The sequence below is a fragment of the Protopterus annectens genome, chromosome 12.part0 (assembly GCF_019279795.1).
Source record: "Protopterus annectens isolate FY-2018-M chromosome 12.part0, PAN1.0, whole genome shotgun sequence".
Classification (NCBI taxonomy): Eukaryota; Metazoa; Chordata; order Ceratodontiformes; family Protopteridae; genus Protopterus; species Protopterus annectens.
The window spans coordinates 503,997,592-504,017,049 of record NC_056746.1 but is presented as its reverse complement, the minus strand read 5'-3'; the positions used below and the strand labels follow the sequence as shown (position 1 = coordinate 504,017,049).

General features: G+C 36.0%; 1 protein-coding gene across 1 annotated transcript in view; it reads left to right on the top strand.

The window, feature by feature from the left end:
* SDR42E2 (short chain dehydrogenase/reductase family 42E, member 2) overlaps window positions 1–19,458 on the top strand; it is a 525,257-nt gene that overhangs the window by 379,169 nt on the left and 126,630 nt on the right. The gene's annotated exons all lie outside the window — the stretch shown is intronic.

The following is a 19,458-nucleotide window of genomic DNA, read 5'->3' as shown; positions in this document are numbered from 1 at the left end:
CTTGGGTGGCGTAAGCCAGGGAACCTTGTTGGCTAGACTTATGTAGGCCCTTGGGCCGATAGCCTAGTACCTACCTATGAACCTATGAACAAAGGAAAAGAGGAGTACTTATATTAATTGCAAGAGGAGGTCCCATAGTCATAGAAGAGAATAAAAAAGATAATAATGGTAGATTTGTAGTACTAATGGGCTACTGGCAAGGGGGGAGCATTACATCCGTATGTATTTATATTCCACCTAAAACTGCTATAATGGGGCTTAAGAAAATTCTGGGAGAAATAATCAGCTTTCAGTAAAGAACATTACTTATAGGTAGGGGCTAGAATTTGATTTGCAGCAGTGATGACATGTCTGGGGGGCCCAGAAGGGAAAGTATAGCAAAGGGGGGGTAGACTTTTGAAGACATTTATGAAAATATTTGGCATGGAAGATGTGAATTCTGTACTAGGAATTCAGAGTGATTTGCATATTATTTCCCAAGATGCAAAAAACTGGGCTAGGCTTGACAGAATTTACATTTCACAGGAACATGTGCACTTAATGAAGGTCTTGATACGCACCCAATAACTATTTCAGATCACACGCCAATAATAACTAAAATAAAAACACAGGGTAATGAAAAAAAATGAGACACTGGCACTTTCTCATCTATCGGTTGAAAAGAGAGGAATTTAAGGAATGGGTAGTAGAAATTATTCATGATTTATTAGAGAAGATAGAAATTTCTTCTGAAAATATAGCCAGGAAATGGGATAAAATTAAAGTGAAGTTTAAAAATAGGGTAGAAATAAAAGAAAGGGAAATATGGCTAAGAAGTAACAAGATCATTATTTAGAGGGACTGACAAATGTTAAGGTATTGTAGAACAGGGGGAATCTCACAGAACAAGAAGAGGAGCAATTGCAGAATGCTAAACAGAAAATAAGGGATTACCTTAATAATATGCATGAGTTTAGAAAGATTACTGTTAAACAACTGTTTTTGATAATAACTATAGAGCACAAAACCTTTAGCACAACAACTCAGGCAACAGAAAGTAGAAAGGGCTGTCCCCAAGCTTAGGGAGCCTATAACAAAAAAGGTAACAAGAGATCCTGTAGAGGTATTAAAAATATTTTGGAAAATACATAAAAGTCTGTATAAAGCAGAGAAATGTGGAAATCAAGAAAAGGTACAAATGGAAATGTTTATGGAATAATTAAATATGCCAAGGTTAGAGGTAGATGAGGCTCAATTACTAACAGTTAGTATAGGAGGAGATGAGATAAAAATTGTGATGTATAACCAATCTATAGGAAAATCTTCAGGAATAGATGGTATTACTGTGAAAGTGGGGAAGCTAGGAGGGAAAAAAACGATAAAGATCTGGAAAGTTTTGTTTAACGGTATTTTAAGAGGAGAAGTACCAACATCCTGGAAGAAAGTAGTGATATCTGTAAATACCTAAAGAGGTTAAAGATCTATCAGATCCAGCTTCATACAGGCCTGTTTCAATACTAAACCATGACTATAAAGTTTTTATGTCTATAATGGCTAAAAGAATAGGAAAAGTGATGCCAAAATTAATAGATATGGATGAATGTGATTTTGTGGAATAGAGGCAACATTTGACAACATTAACAGAACACCGATGATCCAGAGGGAAGCAGAATGTAAGAAAATATCACTGTTGTTGGTGGGTCTTGATGCAGAGAAAGCATTTGATAGAGTAAGCTGGGACTTTATGAGCAGGGCAATGGAAGTATTTGCATTCCCTGATAAAATTATAAGGTTGATTAGGAGGATATATGAGGAATCGGAGGCAAAATTTTAAGTTAGTGGGTTTTTCTCTGATAATTTCTGTTTACACAGAGGAAAGAGGAAGGGCTGTCCTCTTTCCCTTTTGCTAATTGCTTTATATTTAGAACCATTGGCAAAAAAATAAGTGGCTCAGAAATTCAAGGATATAATTGATATGGTAGTCAAGAAAAGCTGGTTCTGTTTGCAGATGATATTATTTTATACGTGACAAAACCAGAAAAAACATTACGGTGTTGTGGAAACTTTTTGAGACAGTTTCAATTTTTTTCAGGATACAAAATTAATGAAACTAAAGCAAAGGCAATAGCAGTAAATTATGTACCTACACACAAATTGGTTCAGCAATATACATATTTATGGGGACATGATAAAATGAAGGATTTAGGAGTATGGATTAAAAATTATTCTTGTTTGGCAGCTAACAATATGTGGAAAGTGACTAAACAAAAGCTTTATTATATGGATATGGATAGTAAGATATAAGCAGTTAAAATGTTTTTAGTCCCTTTAGTTTTATACACAGGTCAGGTATATTTTTATCAACCAGAGAAGTTGTGGATAGCAATTAATAAAGAGCTAAAATATTTTATCTGGGAGGGAAAAACAGCAAGTGTCAAGTGGGATAAGATGATTCTTTCAATAGAACAAGGCAGACTGGGATTAACCGAATTGAAGTGGTATTTCAGAGCTACACAGTTAAGGGTCCTATACATAGCACAAGCAGAAACCTGCAATTCAAAGTGGAAAGAGATGATAATTAAATGGGGGAAAATCTCAAGAAACAAGGAGAGTCGGGAAGTTTGGATGCAGATATTTAAGGAGAATAACAATAATCATACAGAATATTATATTTGTAGAGTAGCAGAAAGTATTCTAAGAAATAAGAATGGAGAAAGGAGATTTCTGTGGATAGGTATGACAGCAATTAGGAATACAGACAATAGGTAAGAGGGGGCTGGAATTTATTGGAGAAAACTGGCAAAAGAGCCAAGGTATTGGGAGCAAATAGAGAAGAGAAAGTTAATGGAATGGGAAGACACCAAGAATTTATTAGGACTGCAGGTAAGAGATTGCCTTCCCTATCAAGGATTGATATCAGAGTATAGACAAAGAGAAAGAAATAGGGGGCTTCTAAACAAAAGACCAGAACTGGCAGAGTTTTTAGTAGAATCTAGAACAGAAGCTGCCATAAAAAAATAAATAATTAGTACAGCATATAAAATATTGCATAGTAACTATAAGAATGAATCAGAGGAGGTTAGAAAGGATTGGGAACAGAGACTGGATGAGTAATTCACAAAGAAACAATGGGGAGATATATGCATGTCTGCCAAATATGCAACAAAATCTAGAAGATTTAGGATTTTGTCTTGGAAATGTTTACACAGATATTTTATATCCCAAGTAGACTCCATATAATTTTTCCTCAGGTAGGCAGCAACTGTTGGACGTCTGATGAGGAAGAAAGAGGTAATTGGGAACATACTTTCTGAGAGTGTAATGAGTTGGCAGACTTTAAAGAGTTCCTGCCAACTACTCTTTCGGAGATGCTGGGTGATCAGATTGCTGTGGCTGGGAAGGTGCTTTTTTTCTAAGCTATGCTACTGAATCGGAATTGCCTAGACATAGTAAGGCCTTGCTGAGTTTAATTCTGGTGGCTGCCAATAAAGCAATTACTAGAAAATTGAAATCAAAGTCTAAAACAGCTGTACTAGAAGTACTGAATATAGTAACAGAGATAAAACAACTAGAATTGGAATCGCTAAAAAGGGTAGGAGCAAATTGCATAGGAAAAAATGGGAAATTTGGGAACAATGCATACAGAGGAGGAATGAGGTTTAAAAGAATTCAGGGCTTGAATGAGCTATGTAATGTTTGACTGACAATGACTGGTAGATTATAAGTGATATATAATGTTTGCAACTGGGATTATGTCAATATGGTTTGTGATGTAAAATGTTTGCAGCTGGGATTATGGCAATATATTTTGCTTACATTTATATAAATGTATGATTGCCTATGTCATAAGTGACAATTTAATAAAGATCTTTCTTGTTTTAAAAAATGCATCCAGAAGATACCTTCCCAGACTCCACATCAACAGAATAAAAAACGAAATCAAGGACTTTGCATGAAAGGCAAACAGAAATTTTTTTGTAGTTAAGGAAAAAAAAAACAGAACTTTACAAGCCCTTACAGGCTTAGCGCATGTGCAGCATACATTACAGATACCCCAGACTATCAGGAGTCTGCAGAAGAGCACCAACGTCCATTTATACAATGGTATTATTTAAAAAAATAAGAATTTTCTTTATTAAATAATGCTATTGCATAATAGTAATAACTCACTCATTGGTGTGGGTATCACAGTATTTAACCATAGTTTGCTTTGTTTATTCATTCGGGCTTTGCCCTCATGATAAAACCAAACCAGCTGTGGGTAAATACTGTGACACCCAGACCCTTTCATAGATTATTGCTAAAATATGTGATAGCAACTTTCACTTCAGGGAGACAGTGTGTAGGGGTTAGAACTGCTGCCTCAATTCATGTTCTCCAGTTCAGTTCTTGATGTCTCTTTTTACACATAGGACATCAATAATATCAGAGACATTTGTTATAAAAACTGGGGAGTACTTACAGTGGACCCTAGTCTTAAGGAGGTTGTAGGTGAGAAACCCCAATTTTTATATAGGAATAGGATAAATCTACGTAATTATTATGTTATCCCAAGGACATTAATAGTAATGCAAGAGATTATTCACAAGGTGGCACTATACCATGTAATAGCTGTCATTTTTGTAGTTTTTAGATAGTAATACTAATTTCATACACCCTGTTACATCTAAATGTTGTTAGAGCAAGTTGCCAATCAGAACATGTATATTTAGCCAGGTGCATAGTATGCATCACATTTTATGTTGGTAAGACGGATAGACTAAGAGAAAGAATGAGAGAACATGTCTATAATATACGTATTAAATCTACTAAAATGCACTTTCTAAACATGTCCTTGACACTAATGAACAGCATAGTTTTAGATTTTTAGTGTTACAGGCTAATACACCTAGTCTGAGAGGTGGAGATATCAGGAACTTTATAGAAAGATGTGAATTAAAGTGGATCATTAGGTTGAGGGCCAATCAAAAACCGGGTCTAAATGATAAAATATCCATCAGACCTGTGTTAAAAAACAGGAAGTTAATGATTAGATGATAATGATTACTTTTATAATATACACATTAGTATTTATTTTATGATGAATTTTATGTGACTTTAGTATAGTCTATGATGAGTTTTCACAAGGGCATTTCTTAACACATTTTTGTATGAAATAATATTATTATAACTGATACATTCTTTATAATTAATGTATTTTTATAACCCATTTTTACAACTTATTTTTATACTGTTTACATTTGACTACTTGAAGATGAATTATTGAATTAGGCAATGTTTTTATGTATAAATATATAGTTGTTATATACGTTTTTAATGGACAGGATGTGATGTCAGTGTGATTGACTTAGTATGTGTATATATTTCAGTGCTTTTTAAGCAAGTTGTATTTGGTCTGAAGAAGCCCTCTTGGGTGAAAGCGCTAGCCACTTTGTTCTAAGAATAAACAGATTTTATTATCTGGATTCCGTGTTGCCGTTCTTTTGGATTTGCTGCATTGAAGCTTGCTATTTTGCTTATGAGGATTGCCTTATACAGCTGTGGTTTGCTCCTGTGCTTTTCGTTATTTTATCACATTTTCTGCTTCAGTTTCAGGAGCATTTGTTCCCTGGTAACATTCACTTTTGTTTTATTAAAGATCTTTCTTGTTTTAAAAAAAATACATCCAGAAGATACCTTCCCAGACTCCACATCAATAGAATAAAAAAAGAAATCAAGAACTTTGCATGAAAGACAAACAGAAAATTTTTTGTAGTTAAGGAAAAAAAAAACAGAACTTTACAAGTCCTTACAGACTTAGCGCATGTGCAGCATACATTACAGATACCCCAGACTATCAGGAGTCTGCAGAAGAGCACCAATGTCCATTTATATAATGGTATCATTTAAAAGAAATAAGAATATTCTTTATTAAATAATGCCATTGCATAATAGTAATAACTCGTTCATTGGTGTGGGTATCACAGGATTTAACCATGGTTTGCTTTGTTTATTCATTCGGGCTTTGCCCTCATGATCAAACCAACCAACTGTGAGTAAATACTGTGACACCCAGACCCCTTCATGGATTATTGCTAAAATATGTGATAGCAACTTTCACTTCAGGGAGACACAGTGGTGTAGGGGTTAGAATTGCTGCCTCAATTCATGTTCTCCAGTTCAGTTTTTGGCTAGGGTGACTTCTGTGTTGAGTTTGCGAATTTTCCTTGAGCTCATGTGGGTTTTCACCAAGTGCTTCGGATTCCTCACACTTGCCAAATACAAGCCATTGGTAACGGATAATCCTTTAAACTGCCCATAGGATGCATGTTATTTGTGAATAAGTGTGTGTTCTTTTATGGGTACAGGCCTTGCACCTAGTGACTTCCAGCAGTGGCTCTGGCCCCTCTTAACTTTGCAATGAAGTAAACAGGTTATCAAAGAATGAATGAAAGAATGAACTTGGCTTATACTGTCAATAACTTCTTTTAAGACAGCAGATGCTTAGAAAAAGAAGCTCATCATTAAAAAAAAATAATGCCCGCCTATGAGTGCAAGAACTTTAAATGAAGCCAAAAATAATGGGAGGAGAATAAAGGCCCAAAATCAGAGGCAGATTTTAAATATTGTTCTTATAAATTTGGGGACTTGTTAGAAAGTGGGTTTTGCATTAGTAGGCATTTTCAGAAGGATACAAAGCCTGAAACTCAAATATATGTCATTCGTTAGTGGCTTCAGTCCTCAAAGTATTGCTAGAAAACCACAATTTTTTGAGAACCTGAAATATGAGGCAAACATCTCGACAGTTGAGAGGTATGATACAGACTAGTAGCTACCAATATGACTGTTTCACTCTGTCAAGGTAAACTGTAAGTTAAGTGCCACAAAAAAAAAAGAAAGAAAAAAAACTCATACTGGTGTTGAGCTGCATTGCTAAGATTTGTTGAATAGTCCATAGGTTGTATAATAGTTTCCAATTAAACCCCCCAACACATACACACACTTATCTGGCAAGTATACTCTCTCTTGGGTTAGAAAATGATTCAATGATCTATTACAATGCTGAAAAATTACTTTAATGCACTATTGCAAATTTCACCTTATTCGGTATTCTCAGTAAACCTCTTTAAAATAGCAAAAAAAAAAATTACTTTTAATGTTCTAAAAGCAGTGAGCTTCAAAAATGTACATTTCAGGCAAAGTCAAGTTAACAAGTTTAACCACCTAGCCAGAATAACTAATGTAACCTATTCAGAATAACTCATATAAGTCAAATAAGTTGCTGTGGAAATAGTGCTAATGTGAGTGGGAATGTTGCTGCAGTGAGAAAAACCGAACGTGTTGTTAATTGTATCACTTTGTGAAGGAAGAGGTTACTTTCACTTTTTATGGGAAAATCGGTTTATTAGCTTGAGCCTTATTTGGTGCGTGTTCTTTTCTTAGCATAACAAATACCGTATTATTTCTAGTCAGAGACATTTTACTAGCACCTCTCTGAATTGGGGGAAGAGTTATTTATTATTTTACCATTGAGATCAGTGGAACACCCCAGCAAACAAGTATGACTAAAATAAAAAATTACTTCCATTTATTTACTGAGAAAGTCCATCTGGGTCACAAATAACCGTGTTTCCAGAAAAGGCCCAGGGAAAAAAACTGCATCAGTTTACATACCTCTCAACTGTCCAGATTTTTGCAGAATGTCCAGATTTTAGCCTAATATTTTTGGTCTGTTCCTCATAAAATGTATGGTTTTCTGGATTTTTGTGACGAATAAGTAAGAACTGAAGTCATTATATGACAGGCATTTGAATTTCAGAATTCATATCCTTCAGAAAATGCATGGTAACACAAGACTTTGCATTCTATCAACTTTCTAAGGACAATATTTAAAATTTGTCCCCCCATTATTTTTGACTTTGTCCAGATTTGTTGTGCCCAGAGGTTGAGAGCTGATCAGTTTACATACATTAAGTGACACAGCTGATATACATCAATTTGCTCTTTTGTATATTTAACAAAACATTAAGACAACAGTAAATCTAATATAAATTACAACTAGAAAGGTATACACATAAATTCAGTTACAAAAATAAATATTTGAGACAAATCAAATGTATTATATCATAGGAGTATTAATAAATGAAGGAGAAGGGAACAAAAATCTTATGGGAAAACCTTATTTATCAGGTCTAGAACTGTCTGGTTGTTATTCTTTTTTAGTACCAGAAATAGAATATAATAACCTGCTCTCAAACACGTTTAGCATCTCTCTTCACAGTGTCCCTAATGCTGAACCTCTTTAACACAACACCAAGGACAGTGTAATCAATGCTGCTAAACCTGCATTACAAAGCTGCATGGTATTAGTAGTGGTGACACACTCAACAGTCCCTTCATCAGCATTCAGCTATATCTGTATGTCATGTCTAGAACTGCTAAATACCACTGGGATAAGACAATATCAGAGGTAGGTTAGAGTGTAAAATAAGCCCTAATTAAATGGTGGATGCTGATGGCCTGCTCTTGCAGGGTATGAATTAGTTACAATCTTCCACAACTAAGCATAATAGCCTCATTTATCACTTCCTTCATAATGAACTTCTTCCATCCATCAGATCAAAAGACATTTCTGACAATGATATCAAAGCAGATTTTGTCTATGTAGGCTTTACTTTGACATGACTGGACTTCCTTCCGTTTCTACACAAACACATAGAAATGGTGATTACAGATCTAGATTAATGTAGGCATATAGCCTGTGATACACTGGTACTAACAATTCTAACCTAATTAGTAAGCCTCACTTTCTTAACATCTTTATTTTCCAAGGGAGGGCACCATTCATCAAACTAAACAAGGTGTTCAGGCCCTGATATGAGGTTCAGTGGGGAAAGACTGAGAGTTGTGAGGGGGTAATACCTTCCCAGACACCAGATCAATAGAATTCCTACAGCACACTGACAGCAGTTTGCCCTAGCGACTATAGCGACCATAAACAAAACCATAAAACTTAACACATACTCAAGCGGGGGCAATGCCCATGCACCTCCCTAATGCGGGGGGCTGTGCCCCTCACACCCCCTAACAAAATATACCAACTCCGAAACTGCACTACAGTGTGGAAAAGGGAAAATTCCAGATGGTGGCCAACTATTGGTTTGCCCTAGGAAACTTTTCACTTAAAATGTCAGTCGATAAATAGTGTTTTCACTGAACAGGTGTTCGCCAAATGAGCATTCACTCATTTGAGTTTTGACAAAATAATATAGACCCTTGGTAAGCCAGCTGGGTTTACATAAGTGCACATTAGTTCTGCAAAGCAAAAATAATAGCTATTTACTAATTACTAATGCCTGCTAACTCTAACCCTAACTACATGCCTTAACCTTAGAAAAAAAAACTTTCTGTAACATATCCATTAGACAAGACACTCAAGCACACACTGCAAACATCACCATACTTAAAACAGCCTGAACCAACTCGAATGATTCACCGCTGCTTCATACAGCAATCCATTGAAATACGTCTGCTGTTATCAAGATCTTTAGTAAGGCATAATTGCCTTATGGTCCATTTGGAATAACTCTAATGCTAGGCTGTTTTAAAAGTAGCCTAGTGATTGGAGGATGCCAATTTCTTTTTTTTTAACTTGCTCTTAAAACTCCTCGGAATTCTGAGCATGCATGGCTTTTCATATGCGAAAATCTGTGCCCCAAAAAAACACAGAAAGCTGGAAAGTCAACTATTATTTTGATTTAAAAATGATGGCTGACATTTTGACTTTAAAGTATATTGTTACACTTGCAAACAAATTTATTTCTGGATATACTCCTGATGTTAAAACAGCAACTGGTTTGGAAACAAAACAAAAATTACGACTTTTATTTTGATGTTTTAGTTTTACTGTTGACCCAATTTTTCATCATAACTATACTCACAAAATAATGTCAAGTTAGGCACTGGCAGTAATTTACACGCACATGCAAAGCATTCTGGGTAATCAAGAGCACCATACTTCTTTTGAGGAATAGCCTCTTACTTACATTATGGTTTCACTAACAGAGTATCAAATGTGTAAAATATTCAAGGATGGGTTTTCCACCTGTGAGAAATGACTGACAGATCATTTTCCAAGGATATAAAACTCCCTTTTTACAGCACCTAGCATGTAAAAATGGTAGCTTAGACAGTAATGTAGATAGTAGGTAGTGAGGGATTGTGGCTACACTCTTTCATGATGTCATATTAGACATTTTAAGTTTCAAGAACATTGTCAAGGGTCAGCACTTATGAATTAAATTAATTCTGAAAACAGCACACTATTTGCCACAAGCAGTGTAAAATTTGATATAGTATATGGTAAGGAGATTACTCCCATTACTAAGGGTTGGTTATTTATATTTGCAAAGGAAAGTGTAACAAAACACTTTAAATAAAATAACTGGAATATCATTTATTTTTTTTATTGGAGGGATGCAGCTCCACAGCCAGTACCATAAACTGCAGTTGATGAGCAGGTCACCCTAGTTATTATGAGATGATTATTAAATGAGATCAGCTAGCTTTTTCAGCTAAAACCAAGGCATCTTAAACTTCAGTTTTCAAGTTTTGATGAACTTTCAAAATACTAAAATGGAATTTTTCTTGTTTTAAAGGGTTACCAGTATAAGTTGAATAATATAAGGGTTGTTATAAGCTCATTAAAGTGAATTCCTGGAATTTAGCTAAACCTCTAAAACATTTTTCAGCAACTGAGGACGGGAGCAGGGTAACTACACTTTTCAGTTGTGTGTTCAGGGGAGTGCATTTTGGAAGCTGTTGTACAAGTTTATGTACAATTCCAAAAATCCTGGTTATGTAGCCTTCTCTGGTGGCATGAAGTGTTATAGCTCTAACTACAGCCTAGGACACTTGAATTTGACTAGTGGCTCAGGTGTTTGACTAGTGGCACAAAAGTGCCCACTGTGATGGGAGGGATAGTGGTTCATGGATGGCCCATCACAATGTGGGGGGTTGGTGACAAGAAGATGTGCGCATGACTTCCCAAGCTGGTGATGGTAGCAGCAATCAGTGCATATGAGGGATCATGCATGTTTGCATTAACAGGGAGCATAGGCAGCAATTGTGGTGATGCAAATGGTCATGACACCACTGGAGCAGGGTTAGGCCAAAATAAATTGTTCTTATTACCAGGTTGCAAGTCAGTAAGAGTACACAGCATCCTCATGGCTGTCTGGATGACAGCCCCCTTCAGACAGAGGTAGCATCTGGTCCAGGGAAGGCTTGATGTCACCAGGTATGGGGCATTAACAATACAAAATAAGCCCTGGCTAAGCTTTTTCACACCAGTTTAAGTTGTGCTGTAACAGTTAATTTAGAGTTAATCACAACTGAGCACAATCTTATTTATCAGTGCAAATACATATTATCTTTACTGTAGATTTTTCTGAGAATCTCTTTTTTAAATACATTTCTAATAATAAAATTAAAGTTGTTGATAAAGAAGTTTCTAATAATAAAATTAAAGTTGCTGTGGGCTTCCTAGTCTTTACACACACACACACACACACACACACACACACACACACACACACACACATGAACTAGAACTACATATGTAACTCTAGACAAGTACTAAAATTAATTTGCAAACTGTTAAGCCTGTTATATACATGGCATACAGCTCTTCCTTTATGCATCTGGGTGTATACAGGAGGGATTCCACTGTATCTAAAAATAGCAAGTTGGCTATGTTTGTTCACTTTTTCAATTTCCATCACAATCAGCCATCAGCATTGCCCACAATAAGTGGTAGTCTGGGCAGGATGTGTGCGATAACAACTAATCATTGGCACATTGGTACAGTGAGTAGTGCTGCCATCTCACAGCTCTTGGTTCTGTAGTTGAGTTTTTGGCTGTATGACTGTAATTTTTCCTGTGTAGAGTCTGCGTGTATTCTTTGTCTCTGTGTGGGTTTTATTCTTGTGTTTTGGTTTTCTTCCCTGATCCTCAGCTGCATAATGCATTGCTTTGGCCACTTGTGGTTTTGCTTTCATCCTAATCTAACAGCACAAGGTACAGAAATGATAACTATCCTTTCTTAGAGGAGGTAGAAAGGAATGTGCTATTTATGGATAGGATTTGTATATCCTTGGAAGCATTTTTTTCTCTCTTTATTGGTAACTATGATTTTGTTAGAATTGAACATTAAGGTTTAGATGCAGTTTATTTTTCCTTGGGAAAAAAGTCTGAATTTCTTTCCTTAGTCATGATTTTTGTTTGGACCACCACTGAATCAAAGGATTTGAATAAAGTTTTTAAGATGTACCTCAGAGCATCTAGAACCCCATGCCTCTGAGAGCCTAGTGGCCCCCAGACAGACAGATCAATTCAGTTACTTCCTTTGCAATTATTACAGTGGTGCACCAAGCAGTTACTGTGTACTAAAAGGATGGTATAAAAAGCTAAAAGGTAAGACAAAATATGAAAAAACAAAAAAAAAAGCAATCTATGTGGATAGTGTGGGGTGGGGCCATGATGGGGAAACAAGGGAGTAGCACTGGGGAGGTGTAGGAGGGAAAAACAATCAGCTGTATTAAAAAGTCCGCCAAAAAAACACCACTGTTGAGCAAAAAAAACTTTATCCATCACAAAGCTTTCAGGTTATACACCCTTTCTCAATGCTTAATACAGGTCCATTCAAAATAATCATTTATATATGAGCCTAAAACAATCACATGACATGCAGCCCAAAGGTCATATGATCAAAAAACTTCAAAAATACATTTTTACTCAAGCATATATATATAGAATAAAAATATAAAAAATATAAAATATATATATATATATATATATATATATATATATATATATATACACATAAAGATAGAAACTATACATTAATATAAATCAATATGCATGAAGAAGATGTAAAGAAATATACATATGTATGTTTATAAAACATCATTCATTTCACTTCATTATTTCAGCCTAGTACGCTGTATTCTAACCAGTATAGGCTTTAAGGAAACAGCAAAATTTAGACCAGGCGGAACATCAGCTGATAATCTAATGATCCATTCAAACTCTCTTATTTCTAGAGAATTTCCTATATCACCACCTCTATTTGATGTACAAACATTATCAATTACCCTAAACTTAAAACTATGATTTAACCCATATGTATTTATATGTTTAAACAAAGCATTATTCTCACATGCCCTTCTTATCTCAGATTTATGCTCTATTATGCGTTCTTTCAATTTTCTAGTCGTTTTCCCTACGTAGAAAGAGGAACAGGCAGTACAAGTTGCAAGGTATATTACATTATTGGTTATACAAGTACCTGATACGTGAAATATGAAAGTTTTATTTGTTGTCGGATGCACAAAGATATTATTCTTATGGACATTGTCGATATCATTATACATGATGTCACCACAACAGCTACAATTTCGACAACAAAATGTGCCCTTCCTCTCCAAATTATATGGGTGTTGCAAACCTTCTTTAAAATCCTTATAACATAACATATTTTTTAGTGTCTTCATGTTTCTATATGCAAATTGTGGCTTATTACCTAAAACTGCCTTAATCTCATTGGATGCCATTAACACCATCCAATATTTATTTATAACACTTTTGACTGAGTATGTCATAATGTTAAAAGATGTGACATATCTCAGTTTTCCATCCCCCAACAAAACGTGATCACTATTACCTATAGACTCATCACATGATAGAAAAATAGGTTTAAAAGTAGTTTGCCTGTTATTTACTACTTCATTCCTCACATCTGTCAAGAGGTCAATCCCATAACCACTAGCTACAAACTCTCTACATGTATCACCCATTTGATTTAAGAAACATAAATCGTCAGTATTTAATCTACTTATTCTAGCTAACTGTGCCTTAACGACACCTCTAAATATGTGGGGAGCGTGCATACTAGACCCATGTAGGTATCTCCCCGCATTAACCTCTTTTTTATGCATGCTTGTACTAACCTTACCATCCTGAATTCCTATGTTAACATCCAAAAAACTTATCAAATTATTGGAAAATTCTATTTTAAACTTCAAAAAAGTAGTGGTACTATTCAGATACGACAGATATTCAGATAATTCAAGGGCAGACCCTTTCTAAATTAAGAAACAATCATCTACAAATCTTTGGTAAAAACATACATTTGAATTCAAAAAGATGGTACCATTATATATGTAGGTCTTCTCCCATTGATACAAGACCAAATTTGCATATATATTCGCTACCGGTGTGCCCATTGCAATACCAGTTAGCTGTAAATAATATTGTTTATTGAACAAAAAAACATTATTGGACAACACCATATCTAAAAGAGAACAAAGATTCTCAATGTGTCTAGACGTAAAAGTAGAATATTGGACTAAAAATTCACGTATTGAGTTGACCCCATAGTCATTCGGAATGACTGTGAATAGTGAAGAAATGTCCAATGTTACTAATAATAAATTACTTTTAACAATATCAATTCTACCTAGATTTTCATACCATTGTTTCAATTTCAGTAGAAAGTCTGTAGTATCCTTCAAGACAGTTTCACATTTAACCAAGAAGGGTTGTAACTGCTTCTGTAGATATACGGAAATAGGTTCCGTTACCCAACCATTACCCGAAATTATGGGCCTCATTGGTGGATCAACTTGGGATTTATGAATTTTCGGTATCCCATACAACTGAGGTATCATGGAACAAGGGACAGTAAAAAAGTGAAATAGATCTATATCTATGTCACCAGAAAGCTGCAGCTCATAAATACACATATTAATATAACTAATACATTTCTTTACATCCATATATGATATCACCTTAAATGCTGTAATATCAACTAGTAGATTTGAAACAGATAATATGTATTTTGCCCTATCCATTATCACAGTAACACCCCCTTTATCCGCCTGTTTAATTACTATATCTGAATTTAATTTTAGATCTTTCAATGCTAGGAATTCAGGGTATGATAGATTATAATTCTTCCTAACCTTTTTACTATTATATAAACATCTTAAATCTTTTTCACACAGATTATAAAATGCTGTTAAGACAGGTACATTAATTGGTATAAAAGTACTACGTCTCTTACAATCAGCTCGTGTATAAATATCATTCTTAAATACTAATTTCAGACTTACATTTCTTATAAAATGTTTAAGGTCCGTACTAGGCTGAAATAATGAAGTGAAATGAATGATGTTTTATAAACATACATATGTATATTTCTTTACATCTTCTTCATGCATATTGATTTATATTAATGTATAGTTTCTATCTTTATGTGTATATATATATATATATTTTTTTTTTATATTTTTATTCTATATATATGCTTGAGTAAAAATGTATTTTTGAAGTTTTTTGATCATATGACTTTGGGCTTCATGTCATGTGATTGTTTTAGGCTCATATATAAATGATTATTTTTAATGGACCTGTATTAAGCATTGAGAAAGGGTGTATAACCTGAAAGCTTTGTGTTGGATAAAGGTTTTTTTGCTCAACAGTGGTGTTTTTTTTGAGGTGTAGGAGGGACCAGTGTGCAGTAGGGATCCCCTAGGGCTCTATTTTAACTAAATCTGGCCCTGTTGATTGCTGTCAGGCATCTGAGATGTATATAGTCAATAAAGTAGATAGAATGAGTGGGTACTGTGGCAGCCTGTGAATGAAAGTCACTGATCCTATCTGATGTTTGATCACAGGTAATGGTCATTGAACTGACATAATATAGCCCCCTCCCCCATTTCAGTTACTCTACCCATTCAGTTGTTTCCTGCATGCCCCCTTTGCCTTAAAGTCACCAGTCACCACTGGCACACACAGAATTGTACATGCATTAATAAACACACTGCGTCAAGACATATTTGTTTATTATGTTTTGTTGACTGTGTTACTTCCACTAAGTTCGTCCCTATGTCTTGTTTTCAAGGGAAACCCAAGGTGATAGTTATACTGACTAGGGGAAATTTGGCCAGGATACTGGATAAATTCCCTTCTCTTTTCATCCATGTCAGCACTTATGTCAAGAAGGCTGCTGGGAGGTGGCTGTGACAATGGAGGTGACAAGGATTTCGGCATGTAAGAAGCAATTATTCCTGATTTAGGAAGCAATTTAGGTTACAGAAATTAAAGAAGGAGGTTTCAATTATACCATTTCAGTTAAAATTATGTTGCAAGGGCAACTGCAGTGCATATCTCTTAACCTCTTAGAGCAAGAAATCTGTATGAAGCCATAAAAAATGGTGGGTCAAAGGCCTAAAATAGGGATAATTTTTAAATATTGCTCTTACAAACTTGGAACGTTGATAGAATGAAAGGTTTTGCATTAGCATAAATGTTCTGATGGGTATGAAGTTTGAAACTCAAATGCCTGTCATTACTTTCTGAATTCAGTCCTCAATTATTAGCCAGTGATTTGCCATAAAAACAAAATGTTATGGGGAACAGACAAAAAATATGCAAAATTCTGGACATCCTGTGCAAATCTGGACAGTTGAGAGCTATGACTGCAGGTTGGCAGAGAGGTAGCATGGGATAAGGCCAAGACGTGTAGTACTGTATGTACATATAAATATTTCAGGCATGGGCAATAACACCCTTCTTGCCTGCAGATATACCAAAACAATCCCAATAATAAGTGCCCACGCTTTTTAAAAAAAAAAATCTAAATTACTGCCTGCTTTAATATAATTTGCTAGTATATTTCAGTCATCAGCTACTCTTTCAGAGAACCAATGAGTACATCTCTCATTCCTATATAATGTCCTACACAGGTCTTCTGATGTTTCTTTACTACTGTTTGATAACCCCAAGCATTTCCAAAGATAGTGGCCTCTAAATACTTTCATTGTCTACTCTCCCTTCTCTCCTTCTTGCCTAATAAACCTAGGTAATTAAGCCAGTTTAAAACAACAGACTCGAACAGAATCCAAAGTGATAGCCTATGAATTACTTGCTATCATATCTACCTTGTTTGTAACTTGCCTTTCATTTTCCCATGACTAAAGTTTGTACGAAACTCTAAAGCATGTATAGATATGTAACTCTGTATTACACTGTATATAATGCTATCTCTTTTTTACACTGTGATAGGTTCACCTGGGCTGTGCCTGTAAATGGCCCACCAAAATCAGTGTACTTCCCCAGTAATCAAATATAAAATACAATAAGTTAACCTGTGTTGTCACATGAGTCTGGACAGAGACACTTTCTTATAAAAAGCCAGAGGCCAGATATCCCAGAATATATCAAGCTGTGAAAAGGCTTCTGTTGTAAGACAATACCACGTGTTCAGTCCTCAGATAAATCAAGCTGTCATATCTATCTTCCCCTCATCCAGCTGACTCACCATTCTACTGAACTGGTATGGATGCTAGCAACAGAAAATGCAGTCAGCTGGCAGGTTTTCTTCCTTGCCTAGCTTAACAGCCATAATTACAGATCTCCAGCATATTTGTTTCTTTTCAAAAAGTGTCACAGAATAGAGAATCATCTATTCTGTACCAGATTTTCATTGTTGTTCAAATGTTTTGCCCTCAGTCCCCAGGCCCATCTTCGTCTGATATGGCTGGAGATTTTATGTCCTTTAAAGGATGCCTTTGAGCAAGTGGCTTATTAAGAGTAGAAATAAGGTCTATTTTTCTTGTTTTGACTTGTACATGAGTACAAGGACAAAATGATTGACTTCAACAATTTGCTAAGCTTCTGGTGTCATTCTAAGGGGATCCAGTATCTCTCTGCCTGGGATGACATGGTCAACAGACCACGATGCTTTGCCAGAGATGGCCTGCACCTGTCGCCCCTGAGATTCCAGATACTGGCTAAGGCTCTTCACACCCCTATAGTGCCTTTTTTAGGCAAGGTTCAAATGACAAATTCACCACCATAACAGGAACAGGCAAGCAAAAACTGAGGGTAATGCTACTCAATGCTCGAAGTCTAAATCTCAAAATGCACTCACTCGAGGCACTCCTTAAAATGGAGAACATCGATATCTGTGCAGTGACTGAGACCTGGTACAAGGCTCTAGAGAGCACCCCTGCATTACCAAGCTATAACTCATACCACACTTTTCGGCCATCTAACCTGGACCAGACCACCAAAGGTGGAGGTGTGTCCATATTCATTAAGGATATCCACAACTCCAGGCTAGTTGTGCAGCATAATGCATCTGAGGTTATGCAAGTGCAACTAACTCTGGGCAAAACTGCAATCCAAATTGCAGCTTGCTACAGATCCCCCACCATGCCCCAGGATTCCCACTCCTCTTTTCTTGATATACTGGAAAATATTAGGGTTCAACCCAACACCCTAATAATGGGCGATTTCAACTACCCCACCATTAACTGGGAAAATATCTGGAAAATATCCTATGTAATTCCACTTCAAAAAGGAGGCAGCTCTACTGAATTCTCCAATTATAGGCCAATAGCTATACTCTCTCCACTTGCAAAGATTATGGAAAAATGTATTCATAGACAGCTCATGCACCACCTAATCCAAAATCGCCTTATGGCAGACACTCAGCATGGCTTCCGTCCTCATCACAGCACTACTTCAGCCCTCCTAGCCTTTACTAACACCATAAACCATAATCGCAACAATAATTATATATCCTCAGCCCTCTTTTTGGATCTTTCGAAGGCATTCGATATGGTTGATCACCAACTTTTAATCCACACCCTGCAAACATTCTGTCTAGATACTGGAGCCCTCCAGTGGTTTCAATCCTACCTGAATGGTCAACAGCAGGCTGTCCTCTGGCAGAACAAACTCTCTAACCTTCTACCTAACACCCTCGGAGTACCACAAGGCTCTATACTAGGGCCCTTGCTGTTCTCCATCTTCATTAACGACCTTTATACTGTCATCCCAAAAGTCAGCTGTATCCAATATGCTGATGACTCTACTCTGATTTGCTCAGCCACATCTCCAGTAGAGTTATGGTCAGTTACCCAGACCACCTTTAATACAATAGAAAACTGGCTTTCTGAACATCGTCTGATCCTAAATCCCAAAAAACTAAAATGCTGTTATTTTCACCAACACGTAGGTCTACCGCTTTCACCTTTACCATAAAATCAAATGATGGCACAATAATCTCCCCTGACCCATCTACAAATCTATTAGGTGTCATCATAGACAATAATCTCAAATTTGACCTACATGTTAACCAAACTATCAAAACCATCAATAAAAAAATAGGGTCACTTTACAGAATAAAAGCCTTCCTAACCCCTCCAGCTAAAATTGCCATATCTCGCTCTCACCTTCTTTCAACCCTTCTGTATGCATCCCCTCTACTCTCGAATTTGAACAAGACTGTCCTTAACAAACTCTCAATTTGCTACAACCACATTGCCAGGTTTGCCACTGGGCTGCCTTTTAGGACACATCATTGCATCAATCTAAATCAGCTTGGTTGGCTTGAACTACCTAGCCTAATCCAGTATAACCAACTGATTA